Source organism: Dipteris shenzhenensis, chromosome 8 (genome assembly GCF_047967505.1).
Source record: "Dipteris shenzhenensis isolate YYH24624 ecotype China chromosome 8, Dip_SZ_1.0, whole genome shotgun sequence".
Taxonomy (NCBI): domain Eukaryota; kingdom Viridiplantae; phylum Streptophyta; class Polypodiopsida; order Gleicheniales; family Dipteridaceae; genus Dipteris; species Dipteris shenzhenensis.
The window spans coordinates 29,827,623-29,850,685 of NC_141603.1; the positions used below are offsets into that span (position 1 = coordinate 29,827,623).

Sequence of the window (23,063 nt, forward strand, 5' to 3'; positions counted from 1 at the left end):
ACCCTCTCATGGTATATCTTACCATTGTGCAATAAAAGTTTTGTACATGATTCCAATTTATGGACAAGCTAGAGAGTTTGAAAATAACATTCCCATATTTTCTAGAGAATTTGAAAATAACATTTGGAGAATCATATATTTTGTCCAAATAAGCAGAGTTCAAAATCATATCGTTTTGAAACTTGTACCCTCGTCTATTTGGACAAAATAACGTTTCGAATACCGCCCAAGATAGTTCTACCGAGAGCTAAAGGACATGGCCGATAGATTACCTAGAAAAGAAAGCACCACTTCCAATAAACGAGACTGCAAAAATACGGTGCAAAATCCATTATCTTTGCCTGAGCCTCTCTTCTTACCACCCAAAACCAGCCATGACACCATTTCAAAACTTGCATTTGAATATCCTGCGCAAGGATAAAAGTCCGCCCAAAACTATCTATGCTAAGACTGATTAGTGAGCTTGACCACTATACAAAAATCCAGGTCTACTGTTGGTCTCAATGTTTGAGCAACTAGATATTTTGTTCCAAGAAAATAACTTTTGATCCCTGGTGCAAAGTGGCCATTTTGCAATGTGAAAATGATTCAAGACACGCATCAAAATGCCTGCACAGACAGAAGTCGGCAGAGTGTTATCAGAATCTGGGGAGACCATGGCTGCTCAAGGCTAGTTATCTTCCGAAGATGGTCTCACGAACGTTCTCCTCCACCAAACCTCAAATGCTCTCTGTAGATTCGGGCAATCGTCTCCATTGTTGGAGAACCGATCAAACCATGCAAGTAAGATGCTTTGTTGCTGCTTCAATGGAAGAGTGAGTATTGTTTGACTTATCCCATCCTCTACAACCTTCCTATCCAGACCTTTGCAGCACCGTTGCATCCATGCAAAATCATCGACGAGCGGTGGCAGCCAAGTTTGTAACAGCATGTACCTTACGTCTACTGGACACAACACCTGCCCTTTGCCTATCGCTACACAAAGCCTGGCGGTCAGACGACTTACTTCATAACGCAGCATAGTGGCAATCTGTTTATGAACACTTGCAAGCTCGGATTGATGAGCCCACATTTTCACAAAATCATCAGCTATGTGTCTGTCAAGAAGGATTTCTAGAAGCCACTGCAGGTTGTCTGCCTGACGAGCAATCTGAGCCACCAGAGTCCCTCGATCTTCATTTCCCTGATTCATAAAATCCGTTTTTGACGCTTGCAAGAAGAGAAGTAACAAGGCATCGAGACAGGTGTTGCAGGCACGGTACAAGCTCTCTTTGCTTAAATCGATTCGATCTCTATTTTGTGACATGTTCTCCCGCAGCATTCTTGAAACAAGCGCCTTCATTTCCCGACGTGCTTTGTCATCTTTACCCTTGATGACCATTTGCAGAAGTCGAATGAGAATTTCTTCTGAACGACTCTCCTCCTCTGCATTAAGCCGTCGTAACACATCTGCAGCTACAAAACTATCAAGCTGGAGTTGCCCAAGGACAGCCCTGACTTTCTCTTCTTCCTCTTCTGCCCACGGTGCAGCTTCGAGGTATTCCAAGCAAGACACAATACAGGCTTCAAATAGTATCAAAGATGCTACCTGAAGAAAAAAGGCCATAAAAAGCTATACTGAAATCATACTGAGTGAACGACAAAAAGTTGACTGTTAGATCTAAAGTAGCACATTTTCCTGTATGGTTCCTGTACTTTGTCTCATAGGCCACTTTGATCATCTAATGAGGATCTCTTGCTTACTTTCTTTCTCTACAATTACATACATGCTCCCCCTTTTTCCTTCCACCATCTTTCACATACATACGAATGCATTGTTGAAAATTGAGATCAAGATGCACAATGATGAAGACACTATATTCTATTTACAAAAAAACAATGTTTCCATGATGGACGATGCTCAACTCCATCAGGAGCCTACAATCTTCTTAAGATAGAATGACTCATTACATCTCTTGTATAGGCCTCAAGGTATTCTCTTTTCTATGAAGTACGGGCCTTTCCATAAAGTAGAGGATACATGCCCTCTTTCTCTCCTTTGCTCCTATCCATGTTTGTCTTGATCCATGCACCATACCTTTTCCTAACGTGGTGCTCACTCATATTTGCTCGGTGCATACTCCAAGCTATCCTTTCTTTCTTTTGCACGTCTCCTTATTCTTCTAGAACCGTTCTCACCTTTCCATTTTACAGTATTACATATTATATCACTCTCCCTGGTTGATTACTTACGTATACACGATCTTCAAGACATTTACATTACACCATCTTCAACACAGTCATGCCAGCTTCTATAACAGGCATGAGGACCACTACTTTCTCTCTCAAGTCCAGGTGGTAATTTTGAAGAGAGACTAAAGCCTTTGAACATGAATGAAATCCATATTCAAAGAGATACAACTGACATAATAGAAGATTGGAGTTATGCTAATCACCAATTTATTCATGGGGCAACAGCAATCACCAAAGGTCCAAAACAAAGATTACGGATTCAGGATGACCAATCCCAATTGGTTGTTTCTGGATTTTCAGAAGATGCTTAGTATCAAACCAAATCAATAGTCCAAAGAATGGGAGTTGCAGGAGGTTTTAAAGAATCAAGCTGACATGGCATTCAAGCCATGTGTCAGGTAAACAAATGAAATAACAGTCTACCATATGGCAAGTCCAATATAATCAGCCACGTTGTGGGTATGTCACTTCCTAGTTGGGTTGGCCTATTTGGACTTCTACATGGCCTATAAAATGTCGGGAGTATCACTCCCCACTCCACCACATCCAATATTTAACTCCTCCATCTCTTGGAGGTCTGAAGTCACGACTGACCTCAAGTATTGTGCTCAGCTTTGGAGCACATTGTTCATCACCCCTCCCGTCTCAAGAGGGTGCTTGGAGGATGCTAACATTTAGCAGAAAGGAAAGAATGGCGAGTTCATATTGTACTAAGGTGAGCTTCTATTTCAGGCTACTTGGTCAACATCTCTCTCTCTCTCTCTCTCTCTCTCTCTCTCTCTCTCATTGTTGAGTTTAAGATTGCTTCCACTGTCATGCACAAGCGCATGGTGTGTCTCAAAATGCTTGCCATGCTAGAAGAACATAGTGGACAACAAGCTGCCAGTTGGTTCATCATTGCCATTGCCTATTCAAAAAGGCACGTGGACGCGTATTACCTTGGGTTGACAGCATTTACGTGGCTATAGACAAGCTTACCAAGACATGATTTTCAGAATCTCACCATTGCCTATTCAAAAAGGCATGTGGACGCGTATTGCCTTGGGTTGACAGCATTTACGTGGCTATAGACAAGCTTACCAAGACATGATTTTCAGAATCTCAAGTCACCTTGCAGTTCATTGAAAATGTGTTTAAGCACCATGGTTTCCGTAGGAGATTATTACAATATCAATAACCAAGATGCAAAGTTTATGGGCCCACTTTTTACAGGCCAGAACATGCAAGAGGTTCATGCTGAGCAAAGAAGGTATGCATTTACACATCTCTACAAGAACAAACATGCCTCCTTGAAATGTAGCACCAAGATCAAGTTAACCCAAAGGTATTATGGCCCCTAAATACCATCTAGAGAGTTGGGGACGTAGCATATCAATTGGAGCTACCACCAACTTCAAGAATCAATGGCATGTTTCATGTCTCACTACTGATGCCGCATCAATAAGTGCAGTTTTTCATGTGCCGTCAACTATGCAGTGTAAATCATGGGCTTCAAAGATTGGTTCCTTTCCTACACAGAAAGGAAATTCCTAAAGATAAGAAACCAGGACAGCCTAAGAGCATTGTGCAAGTGCACCCCTACTATTTGGCGAATTGATGAGCAAAATTCCCTACCTAAGGCGTTCCTTCAGCCACAGTTTGTAATCTTGAGGGTAGAATTGTTTGGGACTCTCTCTCTCTCTCTCTCATCATCGCTCAAAAGGCCACCACTCAACAAGTCGTCACCCGGCGGTCACTCAAGCAGCCCATGAATCAGTTCACTACCACAACCTACAACTACCTTTACTACAACTTTTGCTACAATCGCCGCTCCACTTTTGCTCATCTCCTATTCCACTTCCAGTTCTACTTCAGATTTTCTCCTGCTCAGTGCCTTTCCTCTCCTACCCCTAGCTCACCCACATAGCCCTCTCCCTAGATTGGGATTCCCTTGGGCCTTTTGTAGGGGTTAGCCTCAACAGCATAGAGGGGAAAGAGTGGCTCATCAAGGTGCAAACCCGAGCCTTCACATTCAAAAAGTGTACAAATAGGGATGGGTGGGGACTTGTATAGTCCCTCCACATTTCCCACCTAAGAGGCCTCTAAAAGGTCCTCTAAATTGCCACTTTTTCCCCTTCATTACACCACCCAAGTACATCCACATTTTACTCAGCCCCTTCCTGAAGTCCTACAAACACAATGTGCGTCTATCAGCAAGAAATTGAACGAATGGAAACAAAGATGGAGTAGACAAATAACACAAAAGGGTAGTCCAAAAGTGCATTTCCTCTCCAACACCCTAATTGATGTCCATATTGAGTGACTTGGTCGATACACATGTTATTCAAATCCAACAAAATGTAGTAGGTGCAGTTCATGAGAAGATGGTTGAGGTTACTCACAAGGGAAGTGGACGTCAAGATAAACAAAGAAATTAAAGAAAATTCGGAAAGGAAAGCACTCGATGTTGGGATGGGAGGCCGAAAGGATGACTGGTTCAGCGAATTCCTAATTAACTTCGTTACTGGCCAGGCTTTCTGAGCTTGCAAGATGTTTCATCATGAAACAGAGCAAAGATGCTTGCTGATGCCACTCGATCATGAGCAAGGATCTCTTTGGATCATTCTCACCATGTGGTTACTCAGATGCTACCCGGGGTCCATACTATCCGACAACCTGCTCTAGCTGATCTGCATGAGGGTCCTACAAGCTGATCCCGAAATGGAGATTGCAGACTTTCCACCAGCGTATTTGCTCCAACTCGATGCATGACCTGTCTGGCATAGTTACGCCCCAAGACACACCAGGACTCGTTTTGGAACCTCTCATCTTAAACGACTTGTCTCAGCTTGCACCGCGTGTTTCTAGAAAGACCAGCTGTTTACACCAAGAGTACAAGCTAACGACATCACGAAACAGATAGAGCATATTGCCAGCGAAACTCCCAGTCAAATTACAGCAATCTGCTTATCTGACTATTGTTGGAATAACTTGGACTGAAAACGGCAAAGGCAGTAAGAATCTTCACATTATAAGCGTAAGGAAAAAATAGGAAGAAATACGTATGCTTTTCACACCTTCAGGATTCCAAGAACTCTGGAGACGCTGCATCTCATTAGCCTGGCTTTTAAGTCTTGACAATATAAGAGCTGAAGAGTCTCCTGATATATCTCGAGGTCCTCGCAGTCTAAGATTTCCAGAACATATGGTGGGGATGGCTGTTGTTTGCACCAATTATCCGACAGTCTTGCGGCAAAGTACTTGCTTTGCTCGATCAAATGGCGGCGGTGTAAATCGAGAGAGACCACGCGTCCGTCTCTCCCTATAAGTGTCATCTTCACGTCACTCGAATCGGCGTTATTGAAAATAGTATTCCAGCTCGAGGATGCTTGGTTTGAGTGAGTGGACTCACGGGCGGAACGCGATCTTTCCATAGATGTGATATACTTATTTGAAGTAACACCGCTTGGAAGGGAAGAGACTGGTCGCAACTCTGGCTCATTGGCGAGCATATCCTGAAGAGTGCCAGATTTTGGCTTATCGGGTGGAGGAGACGACGCAGTAACACTTGGGTGGGAGCGCACATTGGATCCGGAAGCACTAAGCCTACCGAGAGGAGCATAAGAAGGCGACAACATATCGGGCGATGCAGGATCGAGCAAGGGAGAAACTCTACCGGGCGAGAGGCGACGCCTGAGGTTGGGGCCCTGGGCGTTCGGCGATCGCTCCAGGAATCCCTGTTTGATTAACGTAGAGACCTCGCTAGATTTGAGGAGCTCTTGGGGAGCGTGCTTTTCCTTGCGACGGGAGAGCTGCTGGAGTGCGATTTGGGAGAGCTTTTCCTGCAGCTTGCGAGTGCGGCTGTGTTGGTCGCTTTGCTGCCGGTTGCTGTGGAGCTGGCTGCTGTGGTGGTGGTGCTTGCTTTGCCGGGTAGTTTGTTGGTTGGGGTCCTGCGATTCGAGAGGGGAAGGGCGGGGTTGCTGAGAAAGCAAGAGCTCGTCGCGGCAGGGATTCGAGATGGGCTTGTGCTGGGGAGTGCGGTTGCTGCTGCTCTTGTGATCGGGCGTGCGGCTGCTGCTGCTCTTGTGATCGGGCGTGCGGCTGCTGCTGCTGGTGCTACTGGCGCTGCTGGCGCGGAGCAGCTCAGCGATTTCTCTTCCCAAATGCGGAGTCTTGCGATGCGAGCGGCGCTGTTGCTGCTGCTGCTGCTCGAGAGCTGGCAGCTGATGATGATGATGCTGCTGCTGCTGCTGCTGCTGTTTCTGCACGTCTTGCTCGCGGAGTTCACGCTGTTCTTGGCGTAGCTCGAGCTGCAGCTGCGGCGGTTGCTGGAGTAGAGCTTGCGGGCGTTTCACCTGCTGCTGCTGCTGTTGCTGTTGCTGTTGTTGCTGCTGCTGCTTCTTCTTGTGCGGTTTGGCGTGGAGCTGGCGGGGGTAATCGAGGCAGGCGAGCTCGGAGAGCGTGGGGAGGGAGCGACGGGGGGGAAGCGGGTGGTGATCAGAGGAAGAGCAGGACGAAGAGGAGGAAGAGGAAGAAGAAGGGGAGGGGAGCGGGGGAGGAAAAGAAGGGGAGGAGGGGAGCGAGAGGGGCTGGAAGGGCGCAGGCAACGACACACAGCACAGGAAGAGGGGCGAGGAGGAGGAGGAAGAATGGGAAGAAGCGGAAGAAGGAGGAGGAGGAGGAGGAGGAGGAAGAATTGGCGGAGGAGCACAAGAGGAAGAAGGGGCCATAGCTACGACAATGACGACAACAACAACAACGAGTTAAACCTTAAACAGTGAAAGAGAAAGGGTAGTACACTAGAAAACGACGATGAAGAAGACGATGATGACAGAGAGGTAGAATGTTTTGGTGCTTGTCCTAATAGTTTTTGTTGTTGCTTTCCAAGTACACCTTTCTTCTCCTTTTTCGCCCTTCCAAAGTCACTTTGCCCTTCCCGCCCAACACCGAAAAGCCCACACCCCCCTCTTGCTTGGAACGTCCATGCCTAGATTTGTTCACTTATTCATTTGCTCCTACTATCCTCCTTGGGACGTTCCCTCGTTTCTACAGCAACGTTCACACTCATCCGCTCGTCCGTGGGTGGATGCATACAAGACCAATGAAATGGCACGCCTTCCTCAAGTCATTTTCGCAATCATCAGCCCGCCCGAGTCCCAAAAAATATGTGGTAAGCTAACTCACGCCCGAGTAAATGGAGCAAGATGAATGAGATTCATGGGGCCTACCAAGTGCAATGGAGATGAATAGCCTATGTGTTTGGGATTGTGGTGTACACCAACGAGTGATGGGACCAATAAATGTAGTTTGTCCCGTGCCTTTGCAAGACATCTAAATGTCCTCGCACCCAAACATGGTCCAACGTAGAACCGTAAATTATTGTAGGCTCGGAGATTAGTTGGTGCATGCCTTGCTTTTGCATGAACATGAAAAGTGTCTCGAGGCTCCAGCTAGGCATATTGTAGTGGGTGCGTGCAGGTACGTGTGCTGTAGGATGTGCTCGATAGTCTCCAGAAGCTTGGGAGTGCTTGCCTTTGGCGATTTGTAGATGTTGACAAGTACAACATCGGCTGTGCCTATGTTTTTGAAAGTGGTTAGCAAGCATTCGATGCCATTGTTGTGGTTCGCTACCAGCACAAGATTTCTTTTGTAAAATGTAGCTATTCCAAGTCCTTTGTTGTCGTTTGCGCATGAGTGCATTGGGAGGGAGGGTAGTTGAAGCTTTTGTTGTGCGCATCTCTTGCATGCACAGTACACTTGTAGCGAGTATGCTGTTGGAGGCCTCGATGTTGTCGAAGTGGGCTACAAAAAACCTTGTGTTCACCAATTGCAGTGATAACGTGTTCCCATCCGTTGTGCTAAAATCGAGTTGCCCGTGTATCCTACAAACGTGTGACCTCATCCATGGCTGGTCGATCAGCCTTAATGTGAGATTGTTGGAGAGGTTTCAGGATGTGTAGATTATCTAGGTCGCGGATGCAAGAGAGCGCTGCATAGACGAGACTGTGGGGGGGTTTGCGCATGCGTGCAAGGGGGGATTTGGGGAGGGGGCTTAATCACAGAAGGATCATCGTGGGCCTCAATCCCAAAAGGATCGAATGCGAGGGAGTCCATGGAGAGGCCTTGCGCACGATGAATTGTCCTTGCAGTAGCTGGTTGTATTGGGAATTGGTACCTGCAAACAGTGTTGAGGTGATTCTTTCCAATTTGAAATTTAGCAGGCTATTTGTAAGATTGGTGTCCATGATGTGGGAACTCCTTGCTTGTAGAGGTGGGAATGGGTTGCTCTCTTTTGTTTGCCTACTTCCGGATTTGAGAACTCAATCCACACAATTGGAGGTGTTTTGTCCATCGTTGTCCCCTTGAAGATGGCGTCAGCACCATCACGAGGCCATAAAAAATGTCGAGGTTGCTAGAGCAAATCTCGACAATCATACCAGGTTTCAGATGGAGCTCTTTGTGGAGGCCTCCAGTAGATTTTGCGTCAAGCGGCAACCTTATTGTTTTGTTGCGTCTTGTGCATCATGTCTCTCCCTTGTATGCAATATGGAGTTGTTGGCAGCCTCATGAAGACGATGTGGTTGTGCATGTCTTTGGCGGCATTTGTGTAGAAAAGATGAGGCACTTTTGTAGCGTCTGCTGGGTAGCGATAGTACAAATTGTTGAGCATGGCAATATCATCCGGAGTGTGCGTCGCAGTCCTCAAGCAGTTCAACTGACTGAGGAATTCGGTATTCGTCTGTTGCATGGGTGTGTCGAGCTCGTAGTACAGGATGATGTCTCTCCAAACCGAAGGAGACATTGCTAGAGTGGATGGTTTTCATGAGAATATCCAATTGTCTTTTGTAGGGCATGCTTGGCACATGTTTCCACATAGCAGTACATCAACTCTCCCAAAAGGCTGCAAGTGGTTGTGCTTGATTTCACGCATGCGCATGCCTGCTGCAATGAAAATGTTCTGACCGACTAACGAAATGTCATCGAACACAATTAGTTGCACATCTTTGTACATTTGGGAGAGGACTTGTAGCTTCTCTGTTGCCAAGCTTTTGTAGGTGGATGCAAGCAGAGGCAAGTGCAGTGTGGAGTGAATGGTTGTTCAGCCTATGTTGTATGCGACTTTGCTAGTGTACGCTAAGAGCAATACTTTTGGTAGCTCAACATCAGTCACTCGTTCGTGCGAGTAGTGTCGTATTAGAGCCTTGCACTACCCGCAATAATGTGAACGTTTTACCTATACCAGCATCGCCGGATAAGAAAAGGAGAAAAGGCTTATTCACATCAAGGCATTTCTTTAGCAAGATGTCTTCGAGGAGCAAGCATTGCTTAGTGTTAAGTTTTTGCAACGTGTTGTAGTATTGAGCATTGGGCATGCTATGCACATTGTAGTATTGATCATTGGGCATGCTAGTGAAGTTGAAGTCGCTCGCTTTGGTGTGGTGGCTCGTAGTACAAAGTCCATCTAGTTCAACGTGCAAGTCAAAGTCAGAGTTTAGAGGATGTTGGGCACCATGTGTACTTGTTGACGTGGATGGCGTTGCTGTGATACTTACACAATTGTGTGACAAAGTGTCTTTCTTGAACTTCTGTTTGTTAGTGTCTATTATGTGTTGTTCTTGCATGTACAAGTCATGCCACCTAGGAAGAGCATCGTTCGTGCAAGGCTCCTCGGCTGCGAAAGGCAAGTCCAGCATGCACAATTCTCTTTAATGATTCTTAGGGTCTTTGGTTTTGTTGTAGTTGTTGACACGTATGATCTTCAGCCGTTTTCTTATCTTCGTTGGACGAAGCTGTAGTAACACAGCTAGCATTCCCGTAGCATATTGTTGCAAACGTATTTCAAACCAAAAGGTGAGCAAAAGATCACAGGGAATGGGCAAGCAAAATACGATCAACATATCTTCAGCGACAACTGTGACTACTTGGGAGGTTTGCTTCCAGAAGAAAGCACAATAGGAGAACTCAAAACTGAAGGAGACCGTGTTGCTTCACATTTGTTATTCTCCTCTGGCTCTATACATGCATAGCCACTTGTTAACAATTAGAATTCACACCTGCTCTCAAACAACACAACATTAAACAATTTGTTTGCAAACACCTTTATTATTGACATTGCGTCGTCGTCCATCTCTACCGGCATTTTTCCACCAACATGTTTAATCATCTCTGCATGGTCACTTCAATTTGTTAGTAGCTACGGTCGAAACCATGGATCCAAATATATTGATGACGAAAATACAGATCGCTTCAATTCATAAGCAATTCAAAAGAAGAACAAAATGAAACGCAGTCAGTAGGTACCCTCCAACCATGAATCGAAATATGCTGATAACTCATCGCGTGAACTTATACGCATCCACCGAAAATGAAATAGAATAGGAAAAAAGAATTCAATGGAACGCATAACTAACAACGGGAAATAGAATCAAGACCCCTATGGAATGTGTTGTTTTCAGTATCCATCGATGTAGGAGATTCTTGTCCCCAGAAAATGCCTTTGCTTGTACGTTTGCATGAGAACAAGACTCACCCACAACTTCACGATCCGCCATGCATGAAACTAAAGCAATCCAGAAGGAAGCATAGGAATTGATATCTCCACGAAGCCTCTTACGACCTTTATAGAGAAAGTTAGTAGCAATGAACTCCCCAAAGAAAGACTTGCATGGCAGAGGGAATCCAACATCAATAACTGCATATGGAATCGTCCATCGAGTTCATCCCTGACAGGGCAACACATCCCCTCTTTGTTCCAATTTGACTGCAGAAACCGCCTCCATGCGCAGAATTCAAGATCGCAACCATGTAGAATTGAGAAATTTGGAAGGAGACGCCGACTCAACGCTCACAGTTAAGGTTGCTCAAACTTAGGGAGGATGACGTGCGAGTGGGAGTTAATGAAGATGTGGACCCAGTGGGAGTAAATCAACACCAATAAAAAAATCCCCACGCACAAACTAAAAAATCGTGATTCTGGTCCATCTTCAAACTTGAAACCTTCACTAAGGCCTACCCATAGAGGGCAGGCTAAAAAATTGGGTGGCCTCCAACCCCCGCCCAAGAGGTTGTCCACATCAGGAGAACAAATCAAGCGCTAGCAAGATTTGAACCTAGGACCCAGGCTCCACAGGCATTGACACCTTACCACGTGAACTAGCTAACTTTGGTGATATTGAAGAAATATTTAATGTGATACATTGCCCGCCCATTGTGAAAGCAAGGGCGAATGAAGACATTTATGATATCTTGGAAATGGCAGACAATCTGCTTCGAGAATTTCGAGTCTAGCAGATATCTATGAAACATGCCTAAAGTCACATACAATCTTGCTTTCTTTGATGTTCAAAATGCTCAAGACCCAACAAGCAACCTCAAAATGGTATTTCCAACACCCTTTTTGTGGACTTAGCATGGCGGGCAAGGAGGAAATTCATGGGAACTATCCTGGTGCTGGCATTTCATAGCTATCCCACTCACTTAGCCGTGAGCAAGAACGGACTCTTAATCCATCTATGCACCCTCAGGTGTCCACATTGGCACCATGGATTTTGAGGATACGAAAAATAGCGCATTCTCGACGAAGGAAAGGAACCGTGAGACTTGGAAATGATTATCCATGTGATATTGTTGGAGTGGGAGATATCCACTTGTCTCTTCCTAATGGTTCTACATTTGTACTCAAGAATGGTAGGCATGTTCCAAATCTGAAAAAGAGCTTGACAAGTACGGGACAGCTTGATGATGATGGCTATCATGTGTTTTTTGGCAACAATACATGGAAAATTAGCAAAGGGTCACTTGTGATTGCTAGAGGTCCCAAACATGGAACGTTGTACTCAATGCATGTGTTAGGCATAAGAGATAATGTAATCAATGTGATTGAGCAGCCATCCGTCTCTTTGTGGCATCGTCGGTTGGGACACATGAGCATGACATGAATGAAGATACTTTCTAGTTTTCAGTATGTTCCCGTGTTTAACTTTTCATATTTTAGCATGTGTGAGCATTGCATGTATGGGAAGCAAACACGGTCTTCACATAAAAAATCTTTGGGCAAGAAGAGGCTTGAACCATTGGAGTTGGTTCACAGTGATGTGTGTGGACCTATGCCTATTGTCTCATTGGGTGGTGCTTCTTACTTTGCTACTTTCATTGATGATGCTACACGAAAAGTGTGGGTCTATCCTCTTCGGAAGAAGAGTGATGTCTTTGATGCATTTTAAAAGTTCTAAGCATTTGTTGAAAATCAATCGGGCAAGAAGCTTAAATGCTTGCGCACTGATAATGGAGGAGAGTATACCTCTCATGCATTTAAGAATTTTTGTGAGCTATGTGGCATCAAGTGGCAGATGACTACTATTTAGAATCCTTCTCAAAATCAGGTGCTGAGAAGATGAATAGAACTATTCAAGAAAGGAATATAAGCATGCTTTCTAATGCTGGTCTACCTCATGGCTTTTGGGCTGAGTCTATCAAGACAACATTACATCTTATCAATAGATCGCCTAGCAAGGCACTAGATGGGAAAGTGCCAGAAGAGGTTTGGTCAGGCAAGCCACCATCTTATGGGCATCTTCATGTATTTGGTTGTGAAGCTTATGTTCATATCCCTAAGGAAAAACACAGCAAGCTTGATCCAAAGTCAAGGAAGTGCATTTTTCTTGGATATGGTGGTGATTCAGGTTAGATGGGATACCGATTGTGGGATCTAGAGGCTAGGAAGATAGTATGCAGCCATTATATTATCTTTAATGAGGACAAGATGCACAAGAAGCCAGAAAAGACTGTTGAGATACGCAGAGTGGTGTTTCAAGAGGATGGACAACCACCATATAAGAGGCATGCACAACCTGTTCCACATGATGCAGGGCATGGACAGCCCATAGATCGTGAGGTGGGAGAGCCACATCTAGGTGGACAACCTCAGGTTATGCAGGAAAATCAGTTGGGAAAGCAAGATGCTCATGGTGAGCAAGTGTTGAGACGTTCCACTAGAGTCTCACGACCTCCACAGAGATATGCTCCCCATCTCTATATTATGTCATGTTGACAGATTGTGGTGAGCCTTCATGCTTTGAGGATGCTATGTCTAGGACAAGCATAAGTGGGAGAAGGCTATGGAGTCAGGGATGGATTCTTTGATGAAGAATGCTACTTGGGATTTGGTTTATTTGCCCAAAGGAAAGCATGCATTGCCATGCAAATGGGTTTACAAGAAAGCTGAAGATGTCTCCAATAGATGCATTGCCTAAGTATAAGGCAAGGTTGGTAGCCAAGGGTTTTAAGTAGGAGAAGGGTATTGACTTTGATGAGATCTTTTCCCCAGTGGTGAAGATGACTACCCTTCGTATAGTGCTTGCATTGGTTGCCAGAGAGGACATGGAGCTTGTCCAAATGGATGTAAAAACAGCTTTTCTACATGGAGATCTTCATGAGAACATCTATATGCAACAGCCAGAGGGGTTTGTTGTGCAGGGCAAAGAACGGATGGTATGCAAGCTTCAGAAAAGTCTTTATGGGCTGAAGTAGGCTCCTAGGGAGTGGTACCATAAGTTTGATGCATTTATGCAATCCCAAGGGTACACACGGAGTGAGACAAATCATTGCCTCTACACAAAGAAGGCATCAGATGGCAGCCTTCTTATTTTGATTTTATATGTTGATGACATGCTTATTGCTGGGAAATTTACTTTGGATGTGGATGCCTTGAAGAAAAGGTTGCATGAGACCTTTGACATGAAGGATTTGGGTGATGTCAATCACATACTTGGCATGAGGGTTGTTCGGGATAGGAACAAGAAACTCCTTCATTTGTCAAAAAAAGAGTACATTAGCAAGGTACTTGAGCATTTCAATATGGAGAGGGGGAAGTCCATAAGTACTCCGTTGCCTCCATATGTGAAACTCAGCCAAGCGGACAGCCCTAAGTCGAGGAGCGGTCTGAAATGGCAAAGATACCTTATGCATCCGCAGTAGGAAGCTTGATGTATATCATGGTTGCTACATGTCCGGATATTGCTTTTGCAGTGGAAGCTGTTAGCAGGTATATGGCAAATCCTGGCAAGAAGCATTGGGAGGCAGTGAAAGGTATCATAAGATACTTGAATGGTACAAAGGACATGTGCATTTTCTTTGGGAGGAAGGACACATCTATTGTTGGATATGCAGATGCTGATTTTGTAGGGAATGTAGACACCAGGAGGTCTACTACAGGATATGTTTTCTCATTTACTGGAGGTACAATTTCATGGGTCTCTCATTTGCAGCCATGTATGGCTTTGTCTACCACTGAGGTAGATTATGTTGTAGCTACTGAGGCATGCAAGGAAGCTATGTGGCTTACTCATCTAGTGGGAGACTTGAGCATTGCAGGAGAGGTTCCAGTTTTGCATTGTGATAGTCAGAGTGCCATCGAGTTGGCATGGAATCCTGTCTTCCACGCGAAGACAAAGCATATTAATGTGAAGTATCACTTCATCTGAGAGGTGATTGAGGACAAGCGCATCTAGCTTGTCAAGGTTCACACAAATGAGAACCCTATAGATCTTCTTACAAAGAGTCTTTCCTCAAAGCGGTTTGCACATTACAGAGCATTGATGGGTGTCGGATGACATTAGGATGCCCATCTTCTCCCTTAAAGGTGCATTGGCCTTTAAGTGGGAGGTTGTTGGGGTAAAGGCCAATGGCTCAGTCTATACCCCTTTGTACCATACATACATAATAAGAGCTTACCTTGATCTGGGTGAGTTAGCACCCACAATTTTGGTGTTCTCCCTTTCTTTGTTGCTCTCCGATAAGACCTCCTCTCCATCAGAACGGGCACTGACGGTGTCCCTTCAAGAGTAGAACGAGCGATAATGCACCCTCGATCACCCAGAAGACTCAGGGTTAGAAGATCGAGAGCAACAAGAGTTCAAGACACACCACTCACCACTTATACACTCGCACCATGCACTATCCCCCAGACACTCCAAATGCACTTCGTGCACAAAACCTTATATTCCACCTGGATCTCACAGCCCCACTCCCTCCTAATGCCCTCCAAACAATCCTCTGCCGCCGTCGTAACCTTGATCACTGCTGCCCCATTCTCATCATGTCCTATTTTTCCTTAGATCTTCAACCATCCAGTCTCTCTCTTCTCCACCCTTTTAACCTCCAAACTCTCGCCGCCCATCCCTTTCTGCTAAATTTCCAAGGCTGGTGCCACATCATCACGGAGTCCACTCATTGCAATATTTAATTCTACCACCCCACCTGCCGAAATCCCACAACCACCTCCTCTGGATCCCGCCTAGCAAGCCACCCAACCTCCCCTTCCTCGCACAACTCTACCTGAATATTCTTCCAATGCCTCTAACACCACCACTGCACAGCATGGGACCTCCCTGTCCATCTCCTCTACAGCTCTGGTCGACCTCCTTGAAGAGGCTCTCAACACGCTACTCAAAGCAGACAATTTTGTCCAAACAGTCGAAGATACAACACCAACAGGCATAGCAGAGGCGGAACTCATGCTTGTTGAAGATGACGAGGCTCCACCATCTCCTCCCTCCTCCCTGCCAGAAAATGTACAGTGGTGCGTTGACTTGCAGTCATTCCAAGAACTACCAGATAGTGCACTTATGCACCATTGGAAGCGCCAACTCGAGGGCTCCCACCTCCACCTCTATGAAATCTTAGAGGTGCGTCCCCTCACACAATTCATCACCCAGTCTTTCGACGACTGGCAATGTGCACATCCCAAGCGCACAAGAGGAGGCTACAACCTTGCCCCCGATGCTCTAGTCCCATGGACCGATGCAGTTGCTGGTCTACATTCACACTGGTGCATTCCCTTCCTCAAAATGGAGCAGTTTTGGTGGTACTACCATAGTTGATCGCCGGATCCACCGCTTGTACATACCAATGGAACGACGATGGACTTGGGCAGAATTTCGAGAGCTCTAGCAAAAGGACCCTAATATGTTGTACAATTTTTCAAAGTACAACTTCCCCAAAGAAATGACTCAGGAGGGATTTTGCTTCTGCCTCCAGTCATTCAACAACATGTATGGCTTGGTACCCGATCCTGCCATTGTGGCAGTGATCCACTTCAACTGCCTCCTCCTCTTACTCCTCTATGACCTCCCCGTCCATAGTCATCCCATCAACGATCACCTCCACAATCTGACCAATCAGATTGTCTTCAACCCCGACATTGGTCCTATGCAATTTCAGGACCTCTGCCTTTACCTTTGCATCTGCAATCTCCACGGCCACCACATCTGCATGTACGAGGATATGCATGCCACCCACTTTTGGAAGTATCGCTCGTACCTAACTCGGCTATCTCCATGCCAGCTAGACCGCCATGTAGTCCTACAAACAGTCCTCACCACACACCTCCTCCAGCACGACTGATCCGAGGGCGGCTTAGTAATAGGAAGGGGGGCATGTTAACATCCACGGCGAATGCAGGGTAATCAGTGAATTAGAGGTGATTAGAGGAGATTAAACTTCATGATTTACTTGAACGGTTGTATCCATGGAAGGAGTACAGTACAAGCTCAGGGAGTTTGAGCCCTAAATACCCCAAGGTCAAAGATTGCAGGCAACGGGAGCAGGTTGCAGGTTCCAACTGCAAGATGTGGTTAAGTGTCTTGCGGGAGTCAAGCCTCGCCACTCCAAGTTTTGAGCCTCATACAGGGGGGTTGAGCCCCAAATAGCTTAAGGCTTGGAGGCATGAGGCTGACACAAGTGCTATTTGGGAGCCGCACCTCCTAACGCCAGGCTTGTCCCAAGAGCTCTTATATGGTTAACACAAGCACTATTTCTACTAGTAGGGAGAGATGGAAAGGATAGCAATATGCCTTGGCACCCTACAGGGGCCCAAGAGCCTTTTAATGTAAAGAAAGGGAGAGTGCTAAAAGGAAAAAGGTTGGCCCTCCCTTCAAAAGGTGACATGTATAAAAGGCCAAATGGTTGACTTTGGTCTTCATTGTTGTATGCACAAGTTTGGAATACAAGCTCCCTCTTCTCTTCCAAGAGTGGCTTTGGGTGTTCTCTTGTTTCCTTTGTAGTGCCTTTGTGTTTGCCACTCCATCCCCCTTCACTCTCCTCTTCCCTTCTCCTTCTCCCTCCCTTCTCACCTCCCTTCTCCCCTCTGCCCCTTTCCCCTTTCTCTCGTGGAACCACATTGCAACAATTCGGGAGCCGCTTGAGTGACACATGCAGACGGATTGTGCCTTACATTGCTCTCACAAGGAGTATCTTGGAGTGAAGGCTTCGTCGCAACATCTCTTCAACATCCCCACAACACATGAGTCACTGTCAAGACAACACAAGCGCACATAATAAATGCTACATCGAGTTGCCTTGTCTAGACCCCGTTTATCAGGCACAGACACACCAAGTCGACGAATTATATAGACCAACGTATGTAATAAAACATGCACCCAACAACTCCCACCAAATGGAAGACAAGAGCAATACCATGAACTAGATGTGAGTGAAAGGAGAGCATCCATTATGTAGCAAGAGATGAATGGATCGACAGGGCATCACCTCCTTCCAAATACATGATCTTGCAGGACCACTCATGCACATGGATCCTCTCCCAGCCTGGAGGCTATCTTTGTGTAGCCTCCTTGAAGAACTATCTTGGTTGACATCCTCCAGAGTGGGGTGACCTACTCACCCCACCATTGCAAAGCTTGCTTGACATCCTCTAGAGTGGGGTAACCTACTCACCACCATTGCCAAGCTTGCTCTACTCCTTGATCCTCTAGACTCCATCGTCTACTACCACCTACCACATCGGCCACCCTAGGCATCTCAGTCTGGCAGCTGCCAATGCCTAGGGGCTTGCAATGGAATGCCGCCACTTGTTGCCCAAGCTCGTCGCTCTCCACGCAAGCTTTCTTGGCTGTCACCTTGAGTGTGAAAGATGGTGTGATGAATCTAAAAGGATGAGGATAGCCAATTCTCTCTAGCAAAGATTTGATCATACTCGTGAAATCGGATCTAGAGAGCAATACTAAAACTAGAGAGATAAATACTATAAGCCTACACTTTTTGAGGTCCCCTACAAAATGTGTAGAGACCCCAAGAGATTCTCTACAAAAAGTGTAGAGACTTTTACCTAAGAGGTCTCCTACAAAAGAGGTTCCACCCTTGTGAAAACGTGTAGAGACTCTTACCCAAGAGGTCTCCTACAAAAGAGGTCCCCTACAAATTGTGTAGAGACCAACATGTATGAATGTCTTTCAATTGAAAGAAGATCCCACTCTTTCACTCCACTTTTGTGTTCATGTCCTAGTGTCCACTTCCTTACACTCTCCTTACACTATCATATTTTAGCATGCTCTCACCGTTTCACTCCTCTCTTCTTCCCACTCCTCCTTCGTCCTCCTCCTCCCTCTTCCTCCTTCTCCTCTCTCCCCCTCCTTCCTCCTCCTCCTTCCTTTCCCTCAACCTTGTTCCTCCTGCTGACCCTTTAACCTATGAAATTGTGAAAGGAGACTAGCTCTCCCCTCCTCAACCTTGAACACTCTTTCTACACCCTACAACCCTCTCTAACCCTTGAAAGTCCTAGTTAGCTTCCTCAACCCTCTCTAAACATTGAAACTTGTAGTTAGATTTCTCAAACCTATCCTGTCTTCTAAACCCTGCAGCCCCCTTCTACATTCTCAAACTCCCATGGAGGTGAGATCCTCCATTAATCATTGTGATCAATCCTTCTTTTCCACCTAAGCGCGCATGAGAGTTGCTTTCCATGGTGTAGCCTACACCTCTCATTGGAATATGACCCAAGGACCTATGCTATATTTGTGAACACCTATGCTATGACAAGAAATGACACGACTATATGTGGCCAACACCTTCGGACTTGGAAATGAGAGAGAAAGTGACAACACCTAATGAAAATTAATAAGCGATGTGTGCAATATAAAAAGGCATATGCATCCTAAAATATGGCCTTACACCACTCCAAATGCAACAAAAGGTAGCATGAATCTTATTCTCTTTATGATCTATAGGCGTACAAATTTTGGTCCCATTCCAACCACAATGACCAACCTCCCCATCTAGATCATCGGACCCACACGTGTCCTAGTGCATGCTATTAGGGTTTTAATAAAAAAAATTATATGTTGACCTTTGCATGGGACGATATTTTTCATTGTGCTTGGTATCATCATGCCCTAGAGTCACACCAAGTCTTGTACCATGGATTTGGCCTTATCTTGATGAAAATCCATTTGCCGATGTGAGCAGCAGAACAGGCATATGCACCCTAAAACAAGGCCTCAAAGTACTCTAAATGCAATAAAACATAGAATCAATATTTTCTCCATTATGATTTAGAGGCCTACAAATTTTAGTCCCATTTCGACAACCAATTTCCAACATCCCCATGCAATACCCATGTCGGTGGATGCACATATGTCCCAGTGCATGCCACTAGGGTTCAAATAAAAAAGTGCATATGAGGAACTCTACATGGGACTAGGCACGGTGCTTGGTCCCACAATTCCCTAGAGGAATTAACCCCTTACAAGACACAGAGCCTTGCATTTGGCTTTACCCTAATGAAAATTCATCAACGATGTGTGGGGATAGAAAAAGCATATGCACCCTAAAACAAGGCCTCGTGCTACTCCAAAACCTAGCATGAATCTTTATCCCTTTATGATTTAGAGGGCCATCAAATTTTGTCCCATTCTAACCAGATTGCTTGCAAAGTTGTGTGGGACCCATATACATGTCTCATTTAAAGGCCAAAATTAGACATTCAAAAGTTAATCGTTTGTTCTTCTCATGTGCAAAATTCCACAATTCAATACATGTCATCAGTTTTGTAACTCTATCAACACAGGGAAGTGAAAGAAAAATATATTTCTACAAAATTCATACTTTAATTATACATGCATTGAAAAGCATCGCTATTAGCATCAACAACTATATTGGATTTTGGATGGAAATATCAACTCTATATGCAACTCTAGAGGCATCTCTATGGAAATACTGACAATATTAATTCTATGTTGGGTAAAATCCCTTGTCGATGCCATGTTGCTCTCATTTCTTAGTTGCAAGGTTATACACCTCCTTCTTTCATCCTTGCAAACTTCCCACCCATCTCCTACACACATACTAAGTGGATCAAACAATATGAAGAAGAAAGAGGTAGAAGAGAGGAGGACAGGGAGGCATGGAAAAGGACCAATAGAGGTAGGCCTTATCCTTGGGAGTCATCAGCAGTGCCTACTAAATGGACCATCGATTGGATGGAAGCGCACTAGGAGATGATCTTCAAGATGCCAATCAAGGAGGGGAGATTATGACAGAGAGGAAAGAGGAACTTGCAAAGGATTGTGATCTATAGGTATGTGATAATTTATACTCCTTTATAACCCTTATGTGTATCCTAAAGAAAAATCAGTTACCTTTGCAGTACAATTCATTCAATGCAATGTGGGTATCACTTCCAACAGCACATTGATCAAGGAGCCATGGCAAGCATTTTGCAAGACAATAGAGCTAGTGCAAGGGATACAAATCTCATTGTAGGTGAAATGGATTATGTTGGAACTATACAAGACATTTTGCAAGTGAATTGAAGTATTTATATTTGATTTGAGATGGTTCAAAGTCCTAGATTCTATAGAGGTGTTAAGGTACAGTTAGGAAGGATCCAACTGGGTTTTTTGCCATTGATTAGTAAAATTTTGGGTTGATATGTATTACACATTCATTCTACCCTTACGCTATGAGCAAGTAAGCACTTTTCTTCTATTGGTATCTTGCCCCTAAATTGTTAGAATTATTGGCATATTCTAGGCAATGGCCAATGTAATTAATAAGTGAGTTAGGGGCATTTTTCCCTCACTAGGAGGTTTTCCCCCCTAACCACAGTGAGTGGGTTAGTATAGTTTTGTCACTTGGACAAAACTATCCTCACACTTGTACTCATCTTATCTTTCTATTGCACACTCTACGTTTTGCTCTTGCTCACTCTTTCTTCTTGCTCCCTTTCATTCTCACATTTGGTATCAGAGCAGGTAGCTCCCGGACCTACTCCTTACCCCCAAGCTCCTCTTACCATGTTCCTGCTGCTGCCGCATTCTGTTCATACGTGTGCAACATTTCGTACAGCATGAAGCAGTCCAGTCTGTGCTCATCATCCCATATAGTTCATTGTTCATACAGTCCATACGATTGTACAAAACTGAAGTCAACTATCCATGGAGCACCATTCGAGCTCACCGTACAACTGCAACTCGTCGTCTGTATGACATACAAACTTTGCCCGTACATTTCTCTACTGGTCACGATAGTCTGTACCACCGTACTTGTTCTGCCCAACAATTGTACCAACTGATAGTCCATGCCATTGTACATCTGCAGGACATTTTGTATAGTTGGTCTGTACAACGTTGACTGTCTATACACCATTAGCCATACAGCTATACGATTCTTACTCTGAATTCATGTACTTGGCCGTATAGGCCATACTTGTGCATAGGCTCTTCCTTACAGGTGAAACTTGCAGGTGATCTTTGTAGACAGCCATTGTTTAGCTTATAGCCTGGGAGCACATTTGGGGCATCTTGTTTGTTGTAGGGATTGCAGTCAACAAGTTGTAGAATTTGCTCCATAAATTTGGGGCTTTTTGATTTTGCTTGCAATCTTCCACACTAAATTTAGGGCTTTTGGTTGATTTGCCCTCTTTCAGGTGCAGTTTCTTGCATGAATTTGGGGCTTTTGCATTTTGGATGCAATTTGGCAATTGGCAGATTATTTGGGAGCTTTGCAAGCAGTTTTGGACTCAGTGTGAGTCACATTGTAGACATTTGCCAATTTTTTGCAGATATACTTTGTAGATTTTAGACATTTGCAAAGCATTTTGGTGCATTTCAAGCCTTTGATAGGCTGTGACAACAATTGTCATTTTGGGGCATAATTTTTGGCAAACTTTGGTTGTGCATTTTACATCCCAGGAAGGGATTTTACTTGTCTAGTTTGCTGCATTTTTTAGTTTTTTGGCATATGGCTTAGAACAACCCCAATGAGGTGTTTGGAGTCCTCACATAGGAGGATAAGTTGGATGGTACCAACTACTCCTTGTGGAGTTTTATGGTTCGTAAAATCTTGGTTGGCAGACATATCTGGGATTATGTTAATGGAGATCAGACAAGGCTAGAACGCTACACCTATCACTCCTATAGGTGGAGGAAGGGGTAGAGGTCAAAATGTAGGACAAGTGGTAGGAGCAGCAGCTGCTACTTTGGTGGCTCCCATGGCATAATAGAAAAGGTGGGATTCACAGGATGCACAAGCTCTTTTAGTTATTTCTCTTTCTATCAAGAGGTTTATCATTCCTCACATTTGGTTATGCAAGACCTCGAAGGCAGCTTGGGAGATTTTAGAGAACATGTTTGCAACAAGAAATGATGCCAGAGTTTCCTTCTTGAAGAGAGAGCTATCTCATACACATATGGATGAGGGAGATTCTATGAATGCTTACCTCACAAAACTTCAGGATTTGAGAGAACTGTTGCTGAATATAGATGAGATCATTTTGGATTTAGAGATGATTACCACCACTTTGAATTCTCTTCCTGAGTCTTATCTCGGTTTCCATACCTCACTGAATTTGTCATTGAGGGGCGGCAACAATCCTCTCTCTTTTCACAAGTTGGTAGGACTCTTGTTGCAGGAAGAGCAGACAAGAAAGAACATGGCAACATGGGCTAGCGAGCATGCCATGCTTTCAAAGTTTAAGCCCAAAGGAAAAGGGTAGCAAAATGCAACATGGAAATCAGCCCACACATTAGCATAAAGCTGATTCAGGACAGCCCTCTCAT

The 23,063-nt window shown here is 44.8% G+C and overlaps 1 pseudogene across 1 annotated transcript; it reads right to left on the bottom strand.

The window, feature by feature from the left end:
- Positions 1 to 266: 266 nt before the first annotated feature.
- Positions 267 to 6,941, bottom strand: LOC147899359 (BTB/POZ domain-containing protein At5g60050 pseudogene; annotated as a pseudogene). The gene is made up of 2 exons (XR_015541377.1): positions 5,289 to 6,941; positions 267 to 1,588 (listed from the first exon to the last, which is right to left on the bottom strand). The product of XR_015541377.1 is annotated as a BTB/POZ domain-containing protein At5g60050 pseudogene (transcript).
- Between the last annotated feature and the right edge of the window lie 16,122 nt (positions 6,942 to 23,063).